The following is a 7,554-nucleotide window of genomic DNA, read 5'->3' as shown; positions in this document are numbered from 1 at the left end:
TGTGCAAAACATGAAGGGGGCGATATGTCATGCCCCTGGACTCTATCTGTGTGTTTTTCCCTCTCCATGTGCCTGCCCTGATCTAGTTTTCCCATGTGTTTGATTGTTTATTGCTCCCAAGTCAAGTGTATTTATTTTTAGTCCTGTTCTGAGTTTCTTCATCCTGTATTGAATGCCGTCTTTCCCCGCTATGTGTGTGTTCCTGGTTCCCTTGATGTCCATTAAAGTCACTTTGTTTGAAGTATGCTCCTCGTCCCTCGCTCTTCACAGTAGTGATTGTGACATTTATATCATATGGACTTCAGTAAAACATATAAAATCCAAAATATATTAAATATTTCAAAAATTCCTTTGAATGAGTTGGATCTCCCAGGATACCTTGCCTGATTAGGGTATAAAAAACAGCTGAAGTCATCCATAATTCTATGATTTATTTGATGCAAACAAATATGTACTATTCAAAATATGCTGCATGTATGACATGTCCAAGTGTCCTAAAATTGAGGCATATAAATGTATTGTATTTTTACATTGCTGAACTGTCTCGTCTTCATCCACAGGGGTGGGCAATTCCACCCCTTGAGGCCCACTGTCCTGCAGGGTTTAGCTCCATCTCTAATAAATTATTTAATGTAATTTATGTAGCAACATATACTTTTTATGTAATCCTGAATACTTTGCTTAGATTTTTCAAGTGTGTTTGATCAGGGTTGGAGCTAAACACTGCAGGATGGTGGCCTTCCAGGAACAGGGTTGGACACCCCTGTTCTACCATAACATCTATATTACCCAAAAAATAACTAGACCAAAAAAATCTAGCTAAAAATGCAATGATGTAGTCAACTAAACGTAATAATATCAGTTTTACATGAAAATATTAACATTTGCACAATTTTTAAACTCAAAATAAATAGAAAAGGGGCTGGGTTCAGGGGGCCCAGAGGCCAGGAGGTCCTATAAGGATCAACCCTAATTTCTAATGAGGGGGATCACCTCTCCTTGATGCGATTCACAATCCCCCCTCCCACTCATACACTCAACACCCCACCACACACCCCTGTGGTGCACGTTGCCTGTTTAAAGGTTAAACATTAAAAATGACAGTTCCATTTCTCAATCTTAAAGACATCAAGTAAAAATAAAAGAAGATCTCAATAACTTAATGGAGCGAACCATTAGTAAGATCAAATATATACGAGCAAACTGCGATTAATTAAAGCATTTTTCCAATACATTTTGGCAGAAATGTATTGCGATTAAGTCTTCAATCATTTATCACTCTTGGATTTATTCATATACAAATCCATTTGTGTTTGCCAGTAATTGTAATGTATGTTAGTACTACAAACTGACTAAACATTTTTGTAGACTGTCTGCTGGTCATTAGAAACTGATCAGTAACTACACTGTATGATTCAAAAATAGTTGTGCCTTGTGACAAAAGCAACAACAACAAAAAAGAGTTACAACAGAGGATTTACAATGAAAGAACACAGGGCCAGGTTTCTTCATCAGAACAGATTTGGAGAAATTTAGCATTACATCACTTGCTACATCATTACATGGATCCTCTGTAGTGAATGGGTGCCGTCAGAATGAGAGCCCAAACAGCTGATAAAACATCACAATAATCCACAAGTAATCCACACGACTCCAGTCCATTAATGAACATCTTTTGACGCCAAAAGCGGCGCGTTTGTAAGAAACAAAAGTCCTTTATCTTCGGAACACAAATTAAGATATTTTTTGATGAAATCCAAGAGCTTTCTGCCCCTGCATAGACAGCAATGCAACTGAAACTTTCCCAGGCCCAGAAACTTATTAAGGACATTGTGACAAAAATTATATATAATAATTATTATTATTATTATTATTATTATTATATAATAATAATAATAATAAATGAAAACAAACAAAAAAAATACTTAACATGATTTTATTTATCCATTATTCTGAAGAGACCTTTTTGAAAGATTTAGTTTTTCGCAATTTTGAGGTGTTCAGTTTTATTTTGGTTTTAGAAAATAAACATGATTGGCTAAAGCTCTCCTCACAAATCAACTCTTTCTAGTTTTCACTGGCATGTCTATTTGACTAGTGCATCTTTGAGCCTATATTTAGTATAAGTAAAATACTTAAGTACTGTTAAAATCAGATACTCTAAGACTTTTAATCAAGTTGTTTTGAAATTGGTGACAACTTGTAGTGGAGTCATTTTTACTGTAAGGTACCTGTCCTTTTACTCAAGTATGGTTTTCAGGCACACCTCTCAGGTACTCTCGTGAATGGTGGAGCACGCTGACAAGGAAGAGAATAATTTGTGAATAAAGTCGTTATTTTTGTTTTCTTTGTGCACAAAAGGTATTCTCGTAGCTTTATAAAATTACGGTTGAACCACTGACTTCACATTGACTATTTTAACAATGTCCTTACGATGCCAGAAGCAATGGTTTGAAGTTAAAAACATATTGATGGATCTGTTTCTTACAAACATGCAGCTTTCCACTTTACAAGATGTTAATTGATAAACTGGAGTCGTGTGGATTTCTAGTGGATTATTGTGATGTTTTTATCAGCTGTTTGGACTCTTATTCTGACGGCACCTATTCACTGCAGAGGATCCATTGCTGAGCAATTGATGTAATGCTAAAATTCTTGGATGCTCTGAGGGTAAGTATATTTTCAGCAAAGTTTTGGGTGAACTTTTCCTTTTAAAAAAATGTCTATGATAATCAGCATTATTGCACAAAAGCAGCTGAACCCAGAACATTCCTCAAATGATGGTGGCTTCTATTAATACTGCATATTAACACGTCAGAGTTTCCATAATAACCATTGTATATTTAGGTTTGCAGATGGCATTTCTATCACAACGACACTAGAGGAACCCACAGCATGCTGGATGACTGGAGTTAATTATCACCAACAAGCCAAGACAGACTTCAGGAAGATCATTTCTGGTGAGGAGGTCAACATGGTTAAACAATGCAATTATCTGGGGATTATCAGTGGTGCTTGCTAAGGCAATCATCATGATTTTTAACCTCTACCCCCAAGTATTAAACTTTGACATAACTCATGACACATTTGAGCCCCATAAGCAAAAAAAACAATGCTAGTCTTACCTTTATGTGTACTGTCTCTATATGCACTTAATATATGCGGAAACTACTCAACTAATTTAGAAAATGTACATTTGCCTTGCTAAATATGGAACCTGTTAAGCTGCATTGACACAACCCGTCTCTGGTTTAGCATTGTGCCCATAACAGAGGCCAATAAACCTCCGCAGCGGTGTGTAAAAATAAAGCTAAAATAATAAATTAAAGTTCAGAGATTCTGTGAAAGTGCCATTATTCCCGCAGCAACGGGGCTCCTGCTCGCAAGCTGATTGGTTCATAACTACACGTGAATGATGAATGCAGGGACCCGAGTGAGCTAGATCGATTAAACTCTGTGGGATATTTAACTCGTTTCAGCTTTGTGATTTCACTTTCTTATTCTCCTCCAGAAAAGTGAGATTTCAAATGAAAACAAAACAATGAAAATGAGAAATGTATATGCATGCACATTTTCACAAAGGTACACGTAGTACATAATCCACAACAGATTGAGAGAGAGATCAATCTGTTGTGGATTACAGTAAATATAGGAATATTGTGAAATATTATTACAATTTAAAATAACTGTTTTCTATTTGAATATATTGTAAAATGTAATTTATTGCTGTGATCAAAGCTGAATTTCCAGCATCATTACGCCAGTCTTCAGTGTCACATGATCCTTCAGAAATCATTCTAATATGCTGATTTGCTGCTCAAGAAACATTTCTGATTATTATCAGTGTTGAATTATATATTTATGTTTTCACTAGTCTTTGATGAATAGAAAGTTCAAAAGAGCAGCATTTATTTAAAACAGAAATATTTTGTATTATTATAAATGTTTTTGTGGTCACTTCAGATCAGTTTAATGTGTCCTTTCTTTAAAAAAAATAAAATACTGGATGGCTTTGAATGGTAGTGCATGTAAACAGATCGTTTTATTGTTGCTTTTAAAGTCCCCATGAAATCAAAATTAAAGTTTTTGGGTGTTAGTATCAATATGTTACTCTTAAGGTTATCTATAAAGCAGGGTGCTCCAAAACAGTGACAAAATTCGCATTTATAAGATATAAGCATTCAAAGCTTGCAGTTCGTCACTCCTGCCAAAACGGCTTAACAATTTTTTTGACGTCACACCGTACTTCATCTTGTCATCAAATCTTCTGACCAATCAAATGCCCTCTAGAAGCCGAAGCGCCCGCCCCCTGCACTATAAATAGACGCTGAAGCGGCTGAGATTGGTCAATTGTTCACAGTGTAGTATTTCCTGTACAGTGAATGGCTCGAAGTGCACAATGTAGGTGATAGGGATTCAGACAGTGTTGAATATGCTTTCGATTGGTGCAAATGAGGTCTGGTTTCACATTGTTTCACGCGAACCGCGGCAGCGCATACAGTCTGATCCGGACTTTGGCTTAGGTCCAGAGATGCGGTCGCACGGAGCGGATCATATGCGCGAGTCAGCATATATTAAAAACTTTTACAACTACACAGCCTCAGAATGATTATGACCACTATTTTGTTTTACTAAGAGTTTCATTTTGAATGTAGGGGGTAATCTATTAGACTGTGGCTGTCAAAAGCGGCTTTACCGAGCTTAACGGCTCTGGCCCGAGCAGATATAAACAAAACGCTATTGGCTATTTTAAAAAAGGGGTGTGACTGCTTGATATGTCCCGCCCTCTCTTCCTGTTTCAGTTGAAATTACGTCACCACATAGAATAATGCTGCGTGTTTCAAGGCACTTCAGGGGACCTTAAGACTATTCGGCTCACTATTGCACAACCAATTTTTCACAGAAATTGTTTCGAGGTACATTTTACCTTTAAGAGGGAAACACAGCTTTTTAATGCTTCTATATAAAAGATGAAACAACATATGACTCATTGACCCGGTTTGAGTATTTGACGATTAATCCAGCATAAGCTCAGCTATTAGGACCATCTGTGCCCAATTCAAACCAACAGAAAAAATTCCGCTTATGAAAACCTGTTTTGACACGCCATATGCCTGTTCATTTTCATCTACACTCCTACTTAAATTCAGGCTGACTAAAAAGCCTAAACGCACATCATAAATGTATACAGTCGCAAAGAGGTGCGAAGGTTATGTGAGGGACAAAGTGGTCTATGCACATTTATATTCATCATTAAAATATATATTTTTTTTTAATTCACGTTCCTGCACTTAATATGCATGATGTAATCTTTAATTTAAATACAACGTATGTTTTTAGCTCCTCCATTTCAACCACATGTCATATAAAGACACTTATTTTATCATCCAAAGGGGTCATCGGATGCAAAATTCACTTTTGTTGTTGTTTGAACATAAATGTGTGTTGGCAGTGTGTGTACACATCCACCCTATAATGATAAAAATCCACCCAGTGGTTTTTTTAATCCCTATTTTAAAATCCCCTTTCTCAAATCAGGCTGTTCTGAGATTCCTGTCAGAATGACATAGTTCTGCACAGGCCCCTCCCACGATAGTTGATTGACAAGTCCGTCTTACCTTAGACCCGCCTTGACAGCTGAAAGCTCTTCGCCATTGAGTCGACTCCGGTGCAGGGAAGACAAGAATGTCTCTGATTAAGCAATTGAGGTGTTCTGTTGTTGGATGTAATAACGAACATAGCAGTCGTCATTTACTCCCGACATCTGAGCCGCTGAAGACGCAGAGGATTAACGTTACTTTCGTTTTTGAAGATGTTCGCGCGAATCATTCATGATCCAGCTTCATCTACAGAAGAAGTGAGTATAAGGGTTTTTTATGAATCTTTGCAAATCGCCTTTCCTAATATGTGCTAGTTAGCAAGTTTCGCGGCTGAAGTTTACAGTCTGCTCATCAACCCACGGAAGAGAGGGTCAGCAGAGCTCATTAGCATTTAAAGCAACATGGACTAGAATAGCTTGCTGAAAACAGAGCTGATTTTGACAGGGTAAAAAGGGTGTTTTTTACACTACCATTGAGGAATTTTAGCCAAAGTACTGTATGTTATAGACTTTTCATTAAGACCCTAAAGAATAATATCAACTTGTGGAAAATGGGCATCCCATGACCCCTTTAATGAAATCAAGTCCCGCCTTTTTTCTCAATGAATATCATGTTTCACTCACATTATAAAAGTAAAATGGTTTGCAAAAGGCGTTTCATGCTGAGGTCAAGCACAAATCACAGTTTGTCAATGTTTTAAATATTAATCATAATTCAAACTTCATGCTTTGGCAGTGAAAAAACATCTCAAAGAAAAAGCTCAAATGACTTTTTTGCTCAAGTAAAAAGACTTAATCTGAGTCCACTGCATTAGTTATGTACACACACACATAAATATTAGATTAGCTCAAAACAGCCCCCATCTTTCTCTGTGCCGCTGGGCTCTTCTGCAGACATCCCACTAATATTTCATAATGTGCAAAAAGTCTCCAAGAGCTGCATAGGGCTGGGAAACATGGAGCAACACCCCAAAGTGTTAGATGATGAAAAGCCTCTAACACGTGGAAGCATTCATCATAATGTTGAGCTTAACGGTTCCTCTATAGCTTCTACCTAGAAGAAACGGCACAAAAGAGCAGAAAGAAATACATCAGAAACTGGCCATTTACATGCAACCTTCCTGACAAAACCAACTCCTTGGGAAAACTTACAATATTTAGTTCCTGGTCAAGACTGTAGGCTGAATCCCAGTTATCATACTGTACTATGGAAGTACAGAAAGTCCTGTGCTGTGCTGGCTATGGTGAAGTATGTTGACATGCTTTTAAGACTAAAGTGAGCCAGTGTGCTAGCACTGAAGCATACTACTAACATCGTGAAAATCCATCTTGATACAACAACAGGGAAAGCTCAACATTAACCTAAAAAGCATGCATGAATGCATACTTCAAAAATACTGCACCAGGAGCAATACACTCCACGCATTCTATAATTTGGGATGCACATACAATACTATTTATACTGCATTACAATTGTAATCTCACTAATTATGTCACATAATAATGTCACATGCCGCAATACCAAAGAACAAAAAAATAAAATAAAATAATGCATGGCAGTCAAGCATCTACCATCGTACGTCTCGTAATACAGAGCAGTAATTACAGACCTCCCCTATTACAAAGCACTTTCACAGTGTTCTGATACTTCTGATATGAGCAGTGTGGAAAACATCAGAGTGTGTAGGGAAGAAAAGGGGCGTCACAATGGATCACTGTTGTCAACGTATAGGATGCGATGCACCTGATGCTAATTACACCTTGTCACTGCTGCCATAAATGTCACCGCTACTGAGTATATTTCATTTGCTGAGATTTCCTTGTGCACCAGGTATTGTTGAGGTTTTCAGAAATAAAAAAGTCAGTATGCAATGATCAAAGGCACATTGTTGTTCATTACGGTCAACAGTTTTTGTGTATTTTTAATTAAATTTTGTGTTATAAATGTCTCAAAT

Source organism: Sinocyclocheilus grahami, unplaced genomic scaffold, assembly GCF_001515645.1.
Source record: "Sinocyclocheilus grahami isolate Dianchi unplaced genomic scaffold, SAMN03320097.WGS_v1.1 scaffold488.1, whole genome shotgun sequence".
In the NCBI taxonomy this organism is placed as follows: Eukaryota; Metazoa; Chordata; class Actinopteri; order Cypriniformes; family Cyprinidae; genus Sinocyclocheilus; species Sinocyclocheilus grahami.
Note: the sequence above shows the minus strand (reverse complement) of the source record.